Source organism: Pelophylax lessonae (assembly GCF_965119305.1).
Source record: "Pelophylax lessonae genome assembly, chromosome: 7".
Classification (NCBI taxonomy): Eukaryota; Metazoa; Chordata; class Amphibia; order Anura; family Ranidae; genus Pelophylax; species Pelophylax lessonae.
Window position 1 is genome coordinate 240084501 of NC_138774.1, and position 21494 is coordinate 240105994.

Sequence of the window (21494 nt, forward strand, 5' to 3'; positions counted from 1 at the left end):
TCAAATTCTGCTGGTGACCTTTAAAAAGGATTATGTGTGATTGTGTGGATAATTATGCCACCTTAAATTTGCATCTCCCACATACCATGTGCAACTCTTGCAGGAATTGTGAATCAAGGATAATTCAGCACAGCTTAATGAACAGACACATTGAGGAGTGTAGGAACACACCGTCAGATTACCCGATCACACTATGGGGTTTTAACTCCTCCATAATTTTGCCACTTTGGAAACCAAGTGCTTACTTTATGTATACTTTTTAGACGGAACTACAATTTCGAGTAGGGTGATATCATTGCATGAGATTTTCCCTCACTTCCTGTCTTAGTGTCACCAAGACAGGAAGTGAGGGGAATATCACTGTGGGGAAATAGCTTGCAATTGTTGCCTTATAATGTCCATAGTATATATAAAAGGAAAGAATTGCTGGCTGTATCCCCACGGGAGATTCCCTCACTTCCTGTCCTGGTGACACCAAGACAGGAAGTGAGGGGAATATCACTGTGGGGAAATAGCTTGCAATTGTTGCCTTATAATGTCCATAGTATATATAAAAGGAAAGAATTGCTGGCTGTATCCCCACGGGAGATTCCCTCACTTCCTGTCCTGGTGACACCAAGACAGGAAGTGAAGGGAAATCTCCTGCAATGATATAACACTGTTACATGTTCTAGTTATGTAGCAAACTTAAGAATATACAAAGCAAACATCTTTTTTTTTCCATTTTGGCAAAATCATGGATTCATTAAAAAAATATCTTTGTTTGTCCCGTGGCTTGCAGGAAAAACATTTTGCCTTGATTCCACCATCAACACAGACAGGGGAAACCCTCCTGCGGAGCCATTGTGTTCTCCTGGTGCTGCCCCTGCCAGGAAAACACAGTGATTATTGCTAGTGGCTACAAGAGATGCTAGCGATAAGTGTGTGTAAAATCTGACAGACTGGTTGTACGTTGTCCTCCAGGTGATCGACCAATCAACTTGGGTACCTTCAGCCTGGCCATACACAGTTTAAATCTGCATCTCAAATGAAGCAATCCCATTTACATATAACACTCCATAAAGGAGAATTGAGGGGCTTATCAGGTCTGCGTCAAAAATTAACAGCCACACCCAATCAGACAGCTCGTGTTAAAAGGGACCTGAAAAGCAATCTGCATGGCTTGCTTTTCCAAGCATTGGCTAGTTTAGTGAGCCTGGACTAATAACAGTCACTGTAATGCTACCCATACTGCTGTCCTTTTAACATGGTGACAAAAGTTGATACCTATGCTACATGTGTGTAAAGTTACTTGCACCCTGCTAAATGGACAGCAATAAGGTTGTAAATACAGTGACTGCCTGTCCCCCCTGATGGCGGCCCTGGGTGTGTCATGAAAGGCCAATTGAGAAAATGGCTATATCATGTAGAGGAAATCACCAGTGTGGGGCAACCTATGTCATGGAGGTAGATTTGGACATCGATGTATATGTATCACCAGAAATGGAATTCTTTGTTCTACAATATCTCAAAGACGACCTAGCATGTTATTTGAAGACTGTACTATTTTGGACATACTTGGACTCAAACATACACTGCTCTTTCCACAGCTCCTCCTCCTCTGGGGGTATGATAAAGTTTATACGCATCTTCACCAAAAGCACAAGATGATGTGTCGTCTCCGGATGAGGCTGCAGCGGAGATTTCAGTTCCAGGCTGATATAGTGGATCTGCAGCGGGCCTGGAGTGATGCCAAAAGGCGCTCACCCAGGCTCCTGCTAAAGGCTGTGGAGCAAATCTCCGGTAAGTAAAAATATACATTACATGTGACCAGATAGGTTACAATTTTTTGGGTAGGTGGACATGTGTTTAGCTATGCAACAACACTAATACCAACACCCCCCCCCCCCCTCCCTCTCGCTCCTACCTTTCCTACCTCCATCAAGTGTCTCTTCACAACCTTTAATACTACTATGTACATTCGTATTTTTTATGTTTTTTTTTTTCTTCTGCTTCTAGCCAAAGCGGACGGACGGCACCCTCTTGTGATTTTGGTGAAGAAGGGGAGGAGGAGGACGGCCACACTCCAATATGCAGTCCGAGGCAGCGAGCCCTTTGAGCAGCTGAAAATTGTGGATCGTAAGTAGAAAATAAAAATGTTAGAAATTTCTAATCTCTAATCACATTTTACAGAGCCCCCTTTACATCGGAGTCTCCAGACTTACTACACTGTAAGAGGGAAGTGTGAAGACTCTGATATAAGGAGAGTTTGGGAACCATTATTTGAGGGGGGAAGCTGGGGACTCTGGTGTAAAAGGGAACTCTGTGTTCCCCAAAGCTCCCCCATACATCTGAGCTTACAGAGACCCTCTTACACTTCCCTTCCTCAGTCCACCACAGTCAAGGGCACAACAAGTCCCACTGCAGAAGGCTACCTGCTTGGACTTGTAATCCTCTCTGTAGGGGAATGAGGAAATACTGCCTGCTATGCTAAGACTTGTAGTGCCCTCTGTTAGGGACTAAGGATTCCTCAGTCCTCAACATTCTAGGGCACTATAAGTCTCAGCATAGTGGGCTGTCATACCTCAGTCCCTCACAGCTCGGGTCAAAAACAACACAGTTAAACATCTAAAGGACAACTCCAAACAAAACTACCAATAATGGACAGAGTCCATATGCTCTATAATGTCAAAGACCCGCTACCACTCACCTTCCACCTCTGGTGCTGTCATTGTGTAGGGCAAAGGGCTCCATCTACACCATGTTTGGCTTTCATGTCAGATAGGCAGGACTTGCTCAGCTCCACTCTCTTCCTTGGCAATTGACTCTGGCGTCATTGTGGATCTTTCCTCCTCTAGAAAACCCCCAGGGGCCCTCTCCTTGTCCCCCAGCCACCCAGGGCCTTCTTCTCCTCCTCCTCCACCAACCATTTTCAGACTCTTCCAACTTCCCTGGGGCTACTCAACCACTTTGCATAGTGGACACAACAAATCTATGACCAGCCTGCAAAATATCAAGTCTGGGCCTGGTTACCTGTATGTTCCGGGTCCAGGGCGGAGCTCTCCTCCCAGAGCAACAACTGATGATAGCAGAGTGAGTTGACCGGCCAGTCACTTCCTACTGGTGCAGGTACACACCTACCGATTCCTCCACATCTTAGGATAACATGATCAGACGGCCAATCCCCAGGCAGAGAAGGAGGAGTAAGTGTCAGCGGACAACAGACACCTGGCAGACGCAGTGAAGGGACTGCAGCACACTGCTGCAACTTTTTGATCCGAGGATTGAAAGCAATCTTTTACTTGGGAGATTTCCCTGACTGCGCCCTTCGAAATGTTGGTGCTCCGCCACTGGCCGCAAGGCCCCTGTAGGTGCGAGGCCTTAGGCGCCCGCTTAATTTGCATGGTGCCCTCCTGTTTTAAAACATGGTCAATGCATCTCATTGGTGTAAGTGCACTTCTATGTTCTGAATTGTAGGGGCATTGAGTATGGTGCTAGCATGATGAGAGGTTACTGCCTATTTGTGTCCATAAATAATATATAATGTTTTTCTTTTATTTTAGAAACCAGTGATCAGGATGTTGCGGCTCAGCCTTCTCAGGCCCCCTGTAAGTAATGTGGATGTGCTGGTGTGTTGTGTATTAGGTCGAACTTGGAGGAATGATTGTTTGTTTTGTTTTCTTTTGTGGTTGATGTAACTTCAGCAAGAGAGGAGCCTCAGGCAGGGCCGAGTCGCCTGGATCCGGGCCAGGAACAAACTGTTGGCCAAGAAGAGGCCAATTGGTCCGACTCGGATGAGGACCTGGGCTCTCCTCAAAGGGGAAGTAAGTATTCTACATGTGTTTGTGTGTTCAATGTGTCCTGGTAAATATAAGGGCTGTAATATATATATTTTGACATTGGGGTTTTGTAGCAGCTGACATTGAGGATGTTTGTTGTGGAGGACTGGGGAAGAGGGGCCACTGCTTACCCAGTCCACTGTAACTACTACCTTCAATGTTTCCAGACTACTTTCTGTGTGCCTTTATCAAATAGCTTTTGTTCAAGGATTGTATTTGTGTCTTTGTGTTTCTAGGAGATACAACGCCATCCCCCCATGAAGGGACACCATCCCCCCATGTAGGGTCTCCCCCATCCTCCCCCACTCCAGGCTCCCCTGAACTAGTCTGTAAGTACCTAAAATTAGATTCTCACATGAATTGTGTGTGCTAGGATGATGTGTATCTAGGATAATCTAAGTTGGAGTCAAAGCAAGTGTAGTTTTGCTATATGTGACAGGAAGGTTGGTCATGAAACACTCTTGCTTAACCTTCATGTTTGAAAGGTGGTTTTGGGGAGCTTTACAGGACATGTTATCTTTTGTAAGTTATCTCAAGCCACCCTATTCTAAATTGGTGTTAGTTTCTCTACATTGGAAATGGTGTGCTTTGTACTTGTAAATTTTTAGGGGACATTGTAATTTAATCATGTCCTGATTTAGTCAACACTGAAAATGTGTGTTTGTCAATCTTTCATAAATACTCTTCCTCGGTAATGTACCACATTCCAGTTCACAATTTGTGTTCTTTTTGTGCAGTTTCTCCAGAGCCAGCCACGCCATCCACTTCAGGGGCCCCAAAAAAACCTGATGATGGTAAGTTGTGTGCTTTTCCAGTAATGTGTCTACTTAGTAAGTGGAGAAATGCTAACTGTGTATGTCCCCGCTCAGGCTTCAAGTTGTTCTAAAGGCAGCGGGTTCTTTATGTGAATGCATTCTATGCATTAGTATTCCAAGTGATAGGTGTGCATATTCCCCCTAAGACTTACTGGGACCATTTTTTACGGTCCAAATGTTTGCACTAATACTTGTCTGGAACAGACTCCCCCTCCTCCTTAACTGAGGTGACAGCATGCCAATATTGCCTCCTGATGCTGTCACTCCTAATCATTGAGACCAATGGAAGGGAGGGGGGCAAGGCTGGCTCACAGCCTAGTGCCTGAACAGGCACAGGGTGCTTGGCTTCATCTCATGTGCCTCCATAGCAAGCTGCCTGCTGTGGGGTCAAACAACAGGAGGGAGGTGCCTAGAGGTGTGTACAGGGGCCATGTAAAAAGGAGGATTGTTATTTCTCTTGTCCCCAAAAACCTAGAGAGTGTAAGTCTAACCTGATTAGTTTTCCGCAGCCCTCCCAAAATGATATGTTTCCAACACTTAGAACAGGCAGGGCTGAGGCACCAAAAACATCAGAAAAACACAATCAGCACAAAAGCAGGGAGTACGTATCCTTAACGCTACAAGCTTCACCCAGAAGAATGACGCTTGCACTGTACAAATCTGCATCACCACCATATCAATGTCTAAATAAAACTTTCAGGGAAATGTGGAGGGGTAATGAGTGGGTGTTAGAGCGTTTTCATGACTGCGTAACCTACAGTTAGCGTGAGTCCATTTGTTGATAAACTTTTTCTTCTCTCTTAACACAGCTGGGATGGCGGAAAGGAGATCAGGGGAGCAGACACATCTGCTCCGTCCAGAACTGGCCCTCAAAATTCCTAAGGGTGAGTCTCTACTATGTGTCAGGTTCAATCTATAGACAGTAAGAGTGAGAGAGAACGCTCCACAGATTCCAATGGTGATAGAGATAAATGTGTGCACATGTATCGTGTTGACCAATTGAACCCAAAACACCTTACATTCTTCAAAATGATTGCTTGTGTTTACATGCAGAAAAGCATTTTACTTAGCTTTGGTGGAACTGCTACTAACATTCCAAGCCATCTTATGTAACCTTTTGAACAATTTGCTGTGAAAGTTTGAGTTTAAGGTTTACAACAGCAATTTAGCATATTTGCTTCAGAGTGTTGATAAAAGCCAACCAATAGACTCCTAAGCATATTTGTTGAGGCACATTAATTACAATCCTTGTTTGGATCATTTTGCCTAAAACTAATTGTCATGTTTTTTTCTACCCAGGGCACACCCACCTCACCTACGAGGTCCTCCTGGATTATATGAGGTGGTGCGGAGACCGAATTCTATATTTGGAACACCTTTGTGGCGTGGATCCAGACCCTAAGGAGCCATTCGTTAGGAATGTCACACCTTTAAAAAGATCCTAGTATTTTTTTTTTGTGGTTTGTTTACTTATGTTGCACGTTGCAACACAAAGAAATGTCCCATTTGTAATTGTTGCCCATTATAAACAAAAATATAACAAAAAAATCAAAAACAGTTTAAAAAAAAACCCTTTTTTTGGGACCCCAAAAAAAAAAAAAAAACAAAAAGCCTTGTTTTTGGCAACCAAAAAAAATATAAAAATTTATAAAAAACCCTTTTTTTGGGGACCCAAAAAAAAAAAAAAAAAAAAAAAAGCCTTGTTTTTGGCAACCAAAAAAAATATAAAAATTTATAAAAAACCCTTTTTTTGGGGACCCAAAAAAAAAAAAAAAAAAAAAAAAGCCTTGTTTTTGGCAACCAAAAAAAATATAAAAATTTATAAAAAACCCTTTTTTTGGGGACCCAAAAAAAAAAAAAAAAAAAAAAAAGCCTTGTTTTTGGCAACCAAAAAAAATATAAAAATTTATAAAAAACCCTTTTTTTGGGGACCCAAAAAAAAAAAAAAAAACAAAAAGCCTTGTTTTTGGCAACCAAAAAAAATATAAAAATTTATAAAAAACCCTTTTTTTGGGGACCCAAAAAAAAAAAAAAACAAAAAAAGCCTTGTTTTTGGCAACCAAAAAAAATATAAAAATTTATAAAAAACCCTTTTTTTGGGAACCAAAAAAACCAAAAAAAAACAAAAAATGCCTTGTTTTTGGCAACCAAAAAAAAAATGTTTACAAAAAAGCCTTGTTGTTTTTATGGCAACCGACAAAACCAAAAATGTTTACAAAAAAGCCTTGTTGTTTTTATGGCAACCGACAAAACCAAAAAATGTTTACAAAAAAGCCTTGTTGTTTTTATGGCAACCGACAAAACCAAAAATGTTTACAAAAAAGCCTTGTTGTTTTTATGGCAACCGACAAAACCACAAATGTTTACAAAAAAGCCTTGTTGTTTTTATGGCAACCGACAAAACCACAAATGTTTACAAAAAAGCCTTGTTGTTTTTATGGCAACCGACAAAACCAAAAATGTTTACAAAAAAGCCTTGTTGTTTTTATGGCAACGGACAAAACCACAAATGTTTACAAAAAAGCCTTGTTGTTTTTATGGCAACGGACAAAACCACAAATGTTTACAAAAAAGCCTTGTTGTTTTTATGGCAACGGACAAAACCACAAATGTTTACAAAAAAGCCTTGTTGTTTTTATGGCAACCGACAAAACCACAAATGTTTACAAAAAAGCCTTGTTGTTTTTATGGCAACGGACAAAACCAAAAATGTTTACAAAAAAGCCTTGTTGTTTTTATGGCAACCGACAAAACCACAAATGTTTACAAAAAAGCCTTGTTGTTTTTATGGCAACCGACAAAACCACAAATGTTTACAAAAAAGCCTTGTTGTTTTTGGTAACAAACTAAACCAAAAATGTTTACAAAAAAGCCTTGTTGTTTTTATGGCAACCGACAAAACCAAAAATGTTTACAAAAAAGCCTTGTTGTTTTTGGTAACAAACTAAACCAAAAATGTTTACAAAAAAGCCTTGTTGTTTTTATGGCAACGGACAAAACCAAAAATGTTTACAAAAAAGCCTTGTTGTTTTTATGGCAACCGACAAAACCACAAATGTTTACAAAAAAGAATTGTTTTTGTGAAAACCTTCCAAAAAATGATGTCAAAACATAAAAAATGTTTAAAATGTTTATCTAAATTAAATTTAAGTATGTTGCTCTTTGCAACACAAATGTTACATTGGCAATTTAGTTCATTCTATTATATATTGTAATATATTTTTTGTACGCTACAGTTGGTAGACACCCACATGTGTTATTAAAACATTTATTTTATTACCCAAGTTTTCTTTTTGGTGTACACATCGAATGTCTTTTGTGTTGTATTTGTTTACTTGAGTGGTGTGGTCTGTAATTGTTAGTATGTTGGCTTTGGTTTATGTTAGCCTTGAGACTTGTTTTGAAGCTACATTTGAAGGGAGACCTTTTCTTGGGTCGTTATGTGAACATTGAGTTATCTAAATTTACATGAAATCATATGTTTGGAGATCGAGAAGCACGTGTGTATAAATGCCTACATTAACCAGGGCCATTACTTGGCCACCAACACTCCTAAAAAACCAAAGAGCAAACACAAACTAATCATTTTGCATAAAATTTTATTTCATCCCCAAAAAAAGCACTATAAGAAATCATATTGTGCCACCCTCAAATTTAAAAAAAAAATGGCCCCACAAATTGGCCAATGTAACAATCATTAACAAAACCAAAAAAAAAAAAAAAAAAGAAATTAAGTTGGTGGTGGTGGTGGTGACTGAAGCAGTGTGGTGAGCAATGGAAAGGTTCCTGCCATCAAATGGTGGGCCAATAGTCCCATCTGCTCTGGGGTTAGCCTTAGAGTTCTGGTAAAGTGGCCCATTAGAATCAGATCCCGTGTCTGAGGCTGCTGCTGATGCAGGGTGTTGAACCCTGGAAATGTCCCAGACTGAAGATCTTGTGCCAATAGTCCCATCTGCTCTGTGCTCAGCCTAAGAATTTGGGTAACGTGTGCCATTACCATGAGATGGGATCGTTGCTGCTCCAAGGCTATTTGATGCTGCTGGTGGTGCAAGGGTTGTGAAGATGTGTGGGGAGTGGTGGTTGATTGGTTGTTGTGGTCCACGGTGCGGGGGCAAACGACATGTCGCATTGGTGACAAAAAAGAAGAACGGCCTGGGGAGGAGTGAAGTGATAAAGGTGTGGAGGGAATGTAGTCAGGTGGAAGGGGTACTGTGGAACCAGTGCGCATTGAGGTTGTGCAGGAGGATTGCTCATTGAGGGGTGTGGGAGTCCAAACGGAGTGTGAAGTGCTAGGAGTGGCTACAGGAGGAATTGTCCCATCCCCAGCTGCCTGACAAGTGGCCAACACTGGCATTACCCTCCCACTACCACAACCTGCAGTGGCAGGTGAGTGAGATGTTTGGGAGGGCTCTGCCAATGGGGCATCTTCAGATCCAAACAGGCATTGGCGTGTGGCCAGCACCTGAGTGTCAACACTTTGCCGATCCCGTTGATGCTGGTCTGCTAAACTTACCAAGCTGTTACGCATATCCTGTTGAACCTGTAACATATCCTGGTGAACCTGTACCATTGTTGCTACAGATTCCTGTATGAGCCCGAGCAGACGTACTGCCTCAGTAGATTGCTGAGTACGCCTCCTTAACTCATTTTGGACCTGATACTCATCAAGCAGCCTCTCGGCTACATCCAGCATAGATGGACGAAGTTGGGTAGGTGACAATCCCTCTGCATCTAAGGCTACCTGAAAGCAGAAGAAATAGACCAAATCATTATCAAACATCATGACTAAATATTTCAGATTAGTTTGACAACTTAACACCCCAAGCAGAACGTTGAAAAGTTTGATGTGCTTCTAATGAGTACTTGTTCATTGTAAGATTATCCAAGCTAGCAACACTTCTGATAATGGGTACATATTATATTGGTAGGACTAATATGACAAAGGCAAAAAAGATTCAACATGAAGGTGTTCCCAATTAACCCTGGTGTGGTAGGTTGTTTATGCTTTTGGTAAATCTGTTACTACACCAATGACTTTATACATCTACGTATGTTGTCTAAAATCTTGCCATCAATCGGCTAGAGGACAACCCAACCAAACGATACCCATGAATTTGGACCTGGAAAATCAAAGACGGGCCGGACTTTAAAGATCCTGGATGTTTTTGGAACATTAGTGGCACACCAAATTATAACATAATTCCCTGATGTTCAAGATAGAACTCTTGTTGTGCTGGTGCATCGTCAGAATGTCATAGCACTAATTTAACACACACAATGTAAGCCACATCTAGTCCAAAATCAATGCTACCATTGAAATGTTACATGTGCACCTTGTTCCCTTATATCACATACCACAGCACTGGATGCAGAATCGTCGCCAGCTCCTGATCCAACTCCAGCTGCAACGTCAAGAGGGGCCTGATGTTCTTTTAAAAAATAAAAAAAAAAACATGTTTAGTACATAACCTTAGTCAGTAATGATTATGGCCAGATTGCCCTCCTAGCTTCATGAATGAAGCATTGAGGCCAAACATTCAAAAGTGCTTTCCTGGGCTCATAGGACACTTGCTAAACCCTCCCAAAGGTTAAGAAGGCTTGGTCTGCCTACTAATGACGGCACCCATTAATGCTGTCAACTGTGTTTTGCAGGGTAAACATCTAAAAGGCAACACTCTTTCCTAAGAAAAAACATGTGTGTTAATGGGGTTAATAAGATTCAAAAAAACATTATTTGACTAGACATACCAACACCTTCCTCCAGGCCTAGCTGCACTGGGTGTGTTCCCTGCTGCGGATCTTCTGTAAAGGACATAGCAATATGAGCTATCTTGGCCAAAAAAAAACATCTACATTGTTTGGCACAGTATGATATTGGACCTACCAGGAGGAGGGTCAGCACTGATGTCAACACCTGTGAGTCCGTCTGGTTCGCCAAGCTGCATGGGCTGTGGAGGGGCTGAGATCCGTGCTACAGATGAACAAATTGCAGGTTGGGGAAAACAAAAAAAGGACAATTGGAAGGGCAAGTATCACATTCTCTTAATGTCACACATAGGATAGTAGTTAATCTTTTCCAAACAACTCACACAATTGACATCCAAGATAATATCCTACCTCGGTGCAAAGCATCCGAATCTAAGTCCTCTCTGGTAAAGATGGTATCGGGTCCTATGATGTTCAAGAAAGGTAATTGATAATCCCAGAGAGAACTTCGTGCACGTTCATCCAGCCGACCTTGACGGTCATAAAGACCCTCCGCAGCCCATGCAATTAGCTTCTTCCGAACGGACCCACAGATGTCGTTGACCTTCTTCCGCACACTGTCACGGTGGCGAGGTGCTTCACCCAGTGCATTTACAGCATCCCGGATTTCATCCCACAATCTGTTCTTCTCTGTTACTGAGTAAGACGCGGCCCTGGTCCCATGTATCGCCTGATATCTGGCCATATAGGCGTGGACCAGGGCACAGCACTGATTGTGGGTGAAACGGGGAAGCCGGGTTAATGTGGACAAGCTGACTCTGGTGGACGGACCCTCTCCAGGACTACTGTCAGAAGAGCCAGCTTGTCCACTTGGTGTGTTAACACCTCCCCCGGCTTCCTCCTCCGGGATGGGGATGGTGGACTCCCTCATGGATACAGCTGGAGCCTCCCTCACACCAGAGCCAGACGATCTGCCCACCCTGCCCCCCCTGCCCCCCCTGGCCCCCCTGGCCCCCCTGGCCCCCCTGGCCCCCCTGGCCCCCCTGGCCCTTCTCATCCTTCCAGTGGGTGGGGCCATGGGAGCACGAGGTGGGCAGAGAATCTGGCTGTCCAGCAGCAGCAAAGAGCCCCAAACTCCTAAATCTGAAATGACAAAAGAGAAAACAGAAAAAACAGTATTTGCAGATTGCTCTTCATATACAGTATAATTAGTGAACAGTTACAGAACACACTTACCTAATGGCACAAACAGACTTGGTCGTGGTGGTGGTGGTAGTAGTGGGCAAAGAGCAGAAGAGGCTGCAAAGAAAAGGAAAAAAAAAAAACACATAAGAAAACGCATATGGGTACAAATCACACGAGGCCCTCCAAACACTTACCTAATGGCACAAACACGGTGGTGGTGGTGGTGGTGGCAAAAAAAGCAGAAGAGGTTGCAAAGAAATGTACCAAAAAAACACATAAGAAAACTCATAGGGGTACAAATCACACGAGGCCCTCCAAACACTTACCTAATGGCACAAACACAGTGGTGGTGGTGGTGGTGGTGGTGGCAAAGAGCAGAAGAGGCTGCAAAGAAATGTAAAAAAAAAAACACATAAGAAAACTCATAGGGGTACAAATCACACGAGGCCCTCCAAACACTTACCTAATGGCACAAACACAGTGGTGGTGGTGGTGGTGGTGGTGGCAAAGAGCAGAAGAGGCTGCAAAGAAATGTAAAAAAAAAAACACATAAGAAAACTCATAGGGGTACAAATCACACGAGGCCCTCCAAACACTTACCTAATGGCACAAACACAGTGGTGGTGGTGGTGGTGGTGGTGGCAAAGAGCAGAAGAGGCTGCAAAGAAATGTAAAAAAAAAAACACATAAGAAAACTCATAGGGGTACAAATCACACGAGGCCCTCCAAACACTTACCTAATGGCACAAACACAGTGGTGGTGGTGGTGGTGGTGGTGGTGGTGGTGGTGGTGGTGGCAAAGAGCAGAAGAGGCTGCAAAGAAATGTAAAAAAAAAACACATAAGAAAACTCATAGGGGTACAAATCACACGAGGCCCTCCAAACACTTACCTAATGGCACAAACACAGTGGTGGTGGTGGTGGTGGTGGTGGCAAAGAGCAGAAGAGGCTGCAAAGAAATGTAAAAAAAAAACACATAAGAAAACTCATAGGGGTACAAATCACACGAGGCCCTCCAAACACTTACCTAATGGCACAAACACAGTGGTGGTGGTGGTGGTGGTGGTGGCAAAGAGCAGAAGAGGCTGCAAAGAAATGTAAAAAAAAAAACACATAAGAAAACTCATAGGGGTACAAATCACACGAGGCCCTCCAAACACTTACCTAATGGCACAAACACAGTGGTGGTGGTGGTGGTGGTGGTGGTGGTGGTGGTGGTGGTGGTGGCAAAGAGCAGAAGAGGCTGCAAAGAAATGTAAAAAAAAAACACATAAGAAAACTCATAGGGGTACAAATCACACGAGGCCCTCCAAACACTTACCTAATGTCACAAACACAGTGGTGGTGGTGGTGGTGGTGGTGGTGGTGGTGGTGGTGGTGGTGTTAAAGAGCAGAAGAGGCTGCAAAGAAATGTAAAAAAAAAACACATAAGAAAACGCATAGGGGTACAAATCACACGAGGCCCTCCAAACACTTACCTAATGTCACAAACACAGTGGTGGTGGTGGTGGTGGTGGTGTAATCCTTTATAGGCAAAAGGAGGCTGCAAACATTAAACATACATGAGAAATCGCATGACCTACATACGTGCACATAATAAATTACAGTTATCAGGAAAGCAAAAATGGTGTCTTTGGAAGCTGGGAAGGTAAGGGGGCAGGTTTAGATGCCAAATCTAGACTGCACACCTTTAACAAACATGAGAAAACACATGTCCAAACCACATGCACATGGGGCCAACTGCCAATGATTAAAAGACACTTGAGGGGTTCCCAAGCTATTGTGGGTTGGAGGGGATTCACCATAGACAACTTAAGCACACCCAAGATAAGTACAAATTGTCTCCTTCCTTTTTTTTGGGAGAGAGAGATACAATTGTCTTACCTCCAGATAATGTAGGTTGTGGGTCACAGGGTCTTGCTAGCACATAAGAAACATCGATCTATAACATCCAGCAGCCATATTGGCCATGTGCTCCTTTTATAGCTGGCTCACAGGTGTGATAATTAGCGGCCGTTTCTATATATATCTGCGCATTCGCGAATTTGCGCGTTCAAAATGGAGGACGATATCCCAGACGCATTAGATGGTGCAATGCTGGCATTTATTGGTGCCTTGTTTGAGGAGGCCCTGGCACAGGAGGCAGCAGAAGGTGGGGAAGCTGCAGCAGCAGCAGCAGCAGCACCTTCAGCAGCAGCACCTCCAGTCCGTGTGCCCTTACCTCGCCAGCCACGCATTTTTGCTCCAAGGATCTATTTGGACAAGCTGCGGGATTCTGATGTCAGGAGGAAGTTCCGGCTCGAGCGAGGAACTATTCTACACCTCTACCAGCTCATAGCAGAGAAAATTGACCCGGACACACAGCGCGGCCATGCGGTGCCCGGCATGGCCAGATTGCTGGCCACTTTGTATATTTTAGGGCGTGGCAGCTTCCAAGCCACTTCGGGAAGTATCATGGGCATTAGCCAGCCCACAGTTTCAAGGGTGTTCATGTTGGTCATTAATGCCATAGTGGATATAGTGCCCAATTTTATCCACTGGCCACAGAATGAAAATGAGTGGAATGAAGTCAAGTTGGGTTTCTACCGGCGGGCACACATGCCGCAAATCCTAGGGGCAATCGATGGCACCCACATAGCCATTAGGCCCCCAAGGAGCCACGAAAGTGAATACCGGAACCGCAAGCAGTACCACTCTGTGAACGTCCAATTAGTGTGTGACGCCAAACAGCGCATCATGAGTGTCAACACTGGTCACCCAGGGTCGTGCCATGATTCCAGTATGTTAAGAACAAGTACTCTGTACGAGGTGTTTGAAAGTGGACAAATGCCCGAAGGGTGGCTTATTGGTAAAGTATTTTGTCTTAACAACATAAACTGTAAGATTACATAGACATAGGAATAAGCTACATCGGTGTACACCCTGATTTAAGCAAAGCCTACCTAAAATGGATGTGTTATTAGTTGTCAGGCTGTTCACACACAACCAGATCAGCAGCTTAGCAGCTCACAAAAGAAAGATTTGCAAAGTTGTCTTTGAGTCCAATGAAGGTGGTTAACCAATGTGTAAATGGTGTCCTCTAGCCACCCAAAGAAAACCTACAAATGATTCCAATGGTATTGCCATATCCCCAAAGTACTTTGCATAAGTGAGTCAATATTGGTTTCCTCACTCTAGTTGCAGATATATTCCAGAAGTAAGACCTAGGCTAATGTAATAGGAACAGAATAGGGGCCAAGTTGTAACTTGCAAGAGAAACCCACCACTTTGTGTGTCCTTTTTCCCATTTGTATTAGTGATTTAGGCAGTTAGACAGAGTTGAGATGTTTCATATGATTTTTTGCAAACAGACGAGCAGGTTGTTTAGTAAAATGCCTAATTGTCTCCCATTTTGAGGAGTCATCTAAAGTCACATGATATGAATAACTAATTTATATTTTTCTTATTTTTCAGGGGATGCTGGTTACCCGCAGCTGACGTGGCTGATGGCTCCAATCAGGTACCCCCAGGGCCCAGCAGAGAGGAATTACAACAGGGCCTTGCGGAGAAGCCGGAGTATCATTGAGTTGACCATAGGTCTTCTCAAGTCCCGGTTTCTCTGCTTGGCCCGGCCTGGGGGTGAACTCCTGTACTCTCCTACCAAGGCTTCCAAGATCATCCTGGCGTGCTGCGTGTTGCACAACATGTGCGTTGCCCGGGATGATTCTTGGGAGCTGACGGAGGAGAGGGAGCCAGAGGTCCGTCAGCCGGCGGCCCCCAGGCGGCGGAGCACCGCTGCCGGTATGGCCACCCGGAATACCCTGGTTGCTAGCCACTTTACATGTAAGTACTGTAACCGGTCAAGATAGGGCATGTGTATTAATTAGCTAGTTAGCAGAGGTGCCACTCACAGGGAGACAGAGGGTGATTATCATCTGCCAATGACACTTGCCATTGTAGATAAAGTGTAGTCAACATTGGTAAAATTGTGTTACTTGAGCAAAAACATGCACCTCTAACCATAAACATGTTGGTATTGTGAATAGTGTAAAGGGCTGAGAAGAGCTGGCAGGTGTTTATTTGTGTCTATGCCACCTGTGTAGTTATTGATAACATGAACGGCTGCTTGGTATCTTATGGTGTTGTAATTTTCCAGAACATCAACATCTTGGAATCATGGCACGTACCATGGGAAGCCTGTGGTGATGGGCTGTCTGGCGTCACAGGTGTGTATTCAAATGTTTACATTAATGATTTCTGGATTGTGTAAGTTGGCATAAAATGTGTTATTTCACTCGTGATGTCGAAATTAAATGAAGTTCAGAATGAAGCAAACAGGCATTAAGATGTGATTTTCATAATGAAATGTCTTATCCTTTGTTTTATTTTTCCAGGAGTGGTACTGCTTGCGGGTGTAGGTGGTAGAAACCCACCTTGATGGACTCCACTCATTTTCTTTTGTGGTCAGTGGATATTTGGTAAGGCACATGGCCAATGACCAACATGAACACCCTGGAACTTCGAAAGTGGCTTGGAAGCTGCCCAGCAACCTTGCCATGCCTGTCCCCTATGAGCTGGTAGAGGTGCAGAATGGATTCTGAACTCTGCCGGAAGTTGTGGAAGACATCAGAATCCCGTAGCCATGGAGCAAAGATCGTGGTCTGGCGCTGTAAAGGCACACGGACTGGAGAGTGACAATATTCTTTTGCTGCATCCCTCCTTCTGCTGTCATTCTCAAATAAATAAATACATTAGAATTGAACATGTGTTTTTTTGTTTTGTGTGGGTGCCTACAGACAAAAGGGCCATCCACACTGTAAGATTTAGAGAAGACTTTATCCTTCCGATTGACATTTTCTATGTAGTGCAAGGGCCTGCCTGATTGCATCCAAATTGAAAGTGTTGAGGTTTGAGCTTCTATTATATGGTTTGGTTAAGTCTACAGGAAAAAGTCTAGACAAATTGTTAGTGTATGGCCCATTAAGCTGCCAAGGCCGGAGTTTTGCACTTTGCATGCTGCTTGTACTGGTGATGTGAGGGGTTGTAATGTAGAGTAGGGATGTATCAGTGTTGTGTTGAGGTGTGAGGCAAATGTAGTGTTGGACTATGAGGGCCTGTGTTGTTGAAATATGGAGAGAGTCCAATATCAGACACCTATGTTTATTGGTCAAGAAATTGTAAGAACCATGGTAAATATGTAAAGAATTGCATCTCGATAAAACTAGGACCACACTCATAAAATCAAAATTGTGTTGTTTCCATTGATGTGCTTGAAATTTGGGTAGGACACCCCCCTCCCCCCCCAAATTCAAGATAGTTTAAAAAAACTGTTTAAAAAAATGAGAGTGAAAAGAGATCCCAAGTGTAGTGATGTGATTTGAACCCATGACGTTGTGAACTGCAGTGAAGTTGCAAAGCACTTAGCTATTGTGCAGAATAAAGCTGTATGGTGGAAAAAATGGAGTGTGTTAAGGCTAAAAAGCACATATAGCTAAAGAACTAAACATTGTATGGAATGTGGGAAGAAGACCATGGTAAAATTGTGAGGTTTCATCTTGCCCTGAAGTAGGGTAGGGGTTTGGTCACTTGCCTTTGGTACTTTCCTTCATAAGATCGATTCGACACACAGACAAGATCAAAAAAACACTTAAAATGGTGTAAGCTTGCAAGCGCTTCTGAGTGTAACATTATTTAGCAATATATATGATGTAATCCGTTCCATTTTAGCAATATAAACAAAAAAAGAAAATAAAAAAAGTAGGTGGAGATGGTAAGCCTCGAACCTACAGCAGAGGGAGATGAATTACAGACATGTGATGTGAGCACTAATCCACTAGGCCACATCGCTATGTGAAACTGCTATAAGCAGGAAGACATAAGTTTGCGAATTGGCGAAGCCGCGATCGTAAGTGAATCCCGCTGACGGCGGAATTCATTATTGCTGTTTTACTCGCCAATTCGCCGCAGCGCCAGTTAATTGATTTGAACGCGGCGAAACTGAAACACGTCATAGATGTTTGAAGCTGCAGTTTCTTTAAATCCGGCCCTATGGGCCTGATTCATAGTACGGAGAAATGGCTTTTCGGCGGGATTTTGTGAACCGGAGAATTTTTAAGTCTGAAATTGGTATTCAAAGAACGGCGGGCGGAAAATAACTCCAACTGTGAGATTCATTAAGATCAACTAATGTCAGGACTGGACTTAAAAACAGTCCAGCTAAAAGGTGGACTAATTTTTTCAAAATCACAAAATATGGCAGGAAAAAAATAAAAAATGTGTGGGAAATATGTGTTATATGATTTTGAGCTAAACTGCTTTTAAACTGTGTGAAAATGTTAAGTAGAAAAAAAGATATTAATAAAAGTGTAAAATGCAAAAATAGCTCCAGAGTCAATTTCTGGCAGATAGCCCATGTGAGCATGCTCCAAACCAAAAACTAGGCTGAAAATAACGTTTTTGAAAACGTTAGTGGGAGTTTTATTGAATTTGCGGCAAATACCGCCGCAAATTCGCGGTAAAACGGCGCTATTCCGGCGCTAATAAAAATTTTTTTTTTTTTAAATTTTTTTTTGCACATATCTATGTATGTCTATATATATATATATATATATATATATATATGAATCACAAAAAAATATATATCTATACATAAATATATATATATATATATATGTGTGTGTGTATATATATATATATATATATATATATATATATATATATATATATATAAACACACACACACATATATATATATATATATATATATATATATATATATATATATAGATATATATATATAGATAGATAGATAGATAGATAGATAGATAGATAGATAGATAGATAGATAGATAGATAGATAGATAGATAGATAGTAGGGTTGAGCGGACACCTAGATGTCCGTGTTCGACGGGTTCGGCCGAACTTTAAAAAAAAGTCCGGGTCCGTGTCCCGGACTTTTACCGAACTTTTCCCGGACACCGAACCCCATTGAAGTCAATGGGGACCCGAACTTTAAGGCACTAAAATGGCTCTAAAACACCAAAGGTAAGGGCTAGAGTGCTGCAAATGGCAGCAAAACGTAATTAAGAGCATGGCAAGTGCTCTGCAAACAAATGTGGATAGGGAAATAACTTAAAACAACAAAAAAAAACAGAAAAATAAAACAATGTTCTTCTTCATCTCTGAAGGACGAGGCCCATATGGAGTAGGAGGGAGGTTGAGGTGGTGGTGGATGTGGCGGTGACATAGGCGTGCGCACAGGGTGTGCTGGGTGTGCCTGGGCACACCCTAATCACCTAGGGCACATAGCATTGCCAGTGAGGAGATGGGAAAGATCTCCCTGGGACCTGCTCTGCTCTATTTCTCCTTGCCTACAGGTACATGGCCCCGATACATTACTCTCCCTGCTGGCAAACACATGCATGTGTATTTCAACTTTGGGGTGCACACCTTAATGCAATAGGCTGCGCACACCTATGGGCGGTGTAGGTGGAAGCGGCGGTGGAGGAGGACCAGGGCCGGATTAACAGCATCATGGGCTTGGTGCTGAGGATTTTGAAGGGCCTTAGGGCCGTGCCTTGCCATGCACCCAGAGGAGGAAGGGTGCAGCCATGCATGCCTAATTCAACATGGGATGCTGTCTCTGAAGCCCATAAACACATCCATGCATCGCCAACTGTCCCTCCTTGTCCGGCCTTCACGCTGTGTGGGGAGGTTCTGAGGGTGCTGCCTGGGGAAGCGAGCATAGAAGCCAGACTTCTGTGTTTACAAGTGACAGAAGAGCGGTAACAGTGAATATGGCCAACCCGGGGCCTATATAAAAGGTAGGGGCCTGGAGCTGCAGCTCCAATAGACCCTACATTAATCTGGCCCTGAGGAGGAGGACGAGGTAGCCAACACTGCTTCTTTTCACAAATTTTAAATGAGGGTACACCCCAAAAGAGTGAGAAAGAGCAAAAATGGAACAATGGGTGGGTAAGGTCGGTATCCATTGCTATTCTGCATAAGGTACGGAAAAGTCCCGTGGGATCCATGCCTGGTTCATTTTAATGAACGTGAGCTTGTCCACATTGTCTCTGGACAGGCGGCTGCGCTTGTCTGTTATAACGCCCCCAGCCGTGCTAAATACCCGTTCAGATAATACACTGGCTGCAGGGCACGCCAGCACCTCCAAGGCGTAAAGGGCAAGCTCAGGCCATGTGCCCAATTTGGAGACCCAGAAGTTGAAGGGGGCAGACCCGTCATTCACTACATGTAGGCGTGTGCACACATACTGCTCCACCATGTTGGTAAAATGCTGCCTCCTGCTAAGACGTTCCATCTGAGCTGCTGGTGCTGCTGTTTGTTGTGGCGTGCTGACAAAGCTTTTCCACATTTCGGCCATGCTAACCCTGCCTTCTGAGGTGCTGGCGGTGCCCTGGTTGCGTTGGCGACCTCCTCCTCCTCCTCCTCTGCCTTGTGCTTCCACTGTGGCCCCGCTGTCAGATGGGAATGCCAGCAGCATGGCGTCTACCAGCGTGCGCTTGTACTCGCGCATCTTGCGATCGCGCTCCAGTGAGTGAATTAAGGACGGTACGTTGTCCTTGTAACGGGGATCCAGCAGCGTGGCCACCCAGTAATCAGCACAAGTTAGAATGTGGGCAACTCGGCGGTCGTTGTGGAGACACTGCAGCATGTAATCGCTCATGTGTGCCAGGCTGCCCAGAGGCGACGAAAGGCTGTCCTCTGTGGGAGGTGTATGGTCCGTGTCCTCTGTATCCCCCCAGCCACGCACCAGTGATGGCCATGAGCTGGCCTGGGTGCCACCCTGCTGTGAACATGGTTCCATCTCCTCCTCCAGCTCCTCCTCCTCCTCATCCTCCTCATCCTCCAGAACTGTGCCCCTGCTGGACAATTGCGTCCCTGGCGTTTGCGTGTGCAGGAACCCACCCTCGGAGCCCCTTGCGAATGACTGCCCTGAAAGCCTTGGAAATGTTACCTCTTCATCCTCCTCCTCCTCATCATCCTGTGCCACATCCTCTTCCATCATCGCCCGAATTGTTTTTTCAAGGAGGCATAGAAGTGGGATAGTTAAGCTGAGAACGGCGTCATTGCCACTGGCCATGTTGGTGGAGTACTCAAAACAGCGCAACAAGGCACACAGGTCTCGCATGGAGGCCCAGTTATTGGTGGTGAAGTGGTGCTGTTCCGCAGAGCGACTCACGCGTGCGTGCTGCAGCTGAAACTCCACTATGGCCTGCTGCTGCTCGCACAGTCTTTCCAGCATGTGCAAGGTGGAGTTCCACCTTGTGGGCACGTCACATATGAGGCGGTGAGCGGGAAGGCCGAAGTTACGCTGCAGCGCTGCCAGGCGAGCAGCAGCAGGGTGAGAACGCCGAAAGTGCGCACAAACGGCCCGCACTTTCTGCAGCAGCTCTGACATATCGGGGTAGTTTTTAAGGAACCTCTGCACCACCAAATTCAGCACATGCGCCAGGCAAGGGATGTGCGTCAAACCGGCTAGGCCCAGAGCTGCTATGAGATTTCGCCCGTTATCGCACACCACCAGGCCGGGCTTGAGGCTCGCTGGCAGCAACCACTCATTTGTCTGCTGTTCCATGCTCCTCCACAACTCCTGCGCGGTGTGTGGTTTGTCCCCCAAACAGGCAAGTTGTAAAACTGCCTGCTGTCGTTTACCCCTGGCCGTGCTGAAGTTGGTGGTGAAGGTGTTACGCTGTCCGGATGAGGAGGCGGTAGAGGATGAGGAAGCGGAGTAGGAGGAGTTAGGAACAGGAGGCAAACTGAAGCGCCCTGCAATCCTCGGTGGTGGAAGGACATGCGCCAAATTGCTATCCGCCTCAGGCCCATCCGCCACTGCATTTACCCAGTGTGCCGTTAGGGAGATATAACGCCCCTGACCGTGCTTACTGGTCCACGTATCCGTAGTTAGGTGGACCTTGGCACAGATGGCGTTGCGCAGTGCACACCTGATTTTTTCCCCCACTTGGTTGTG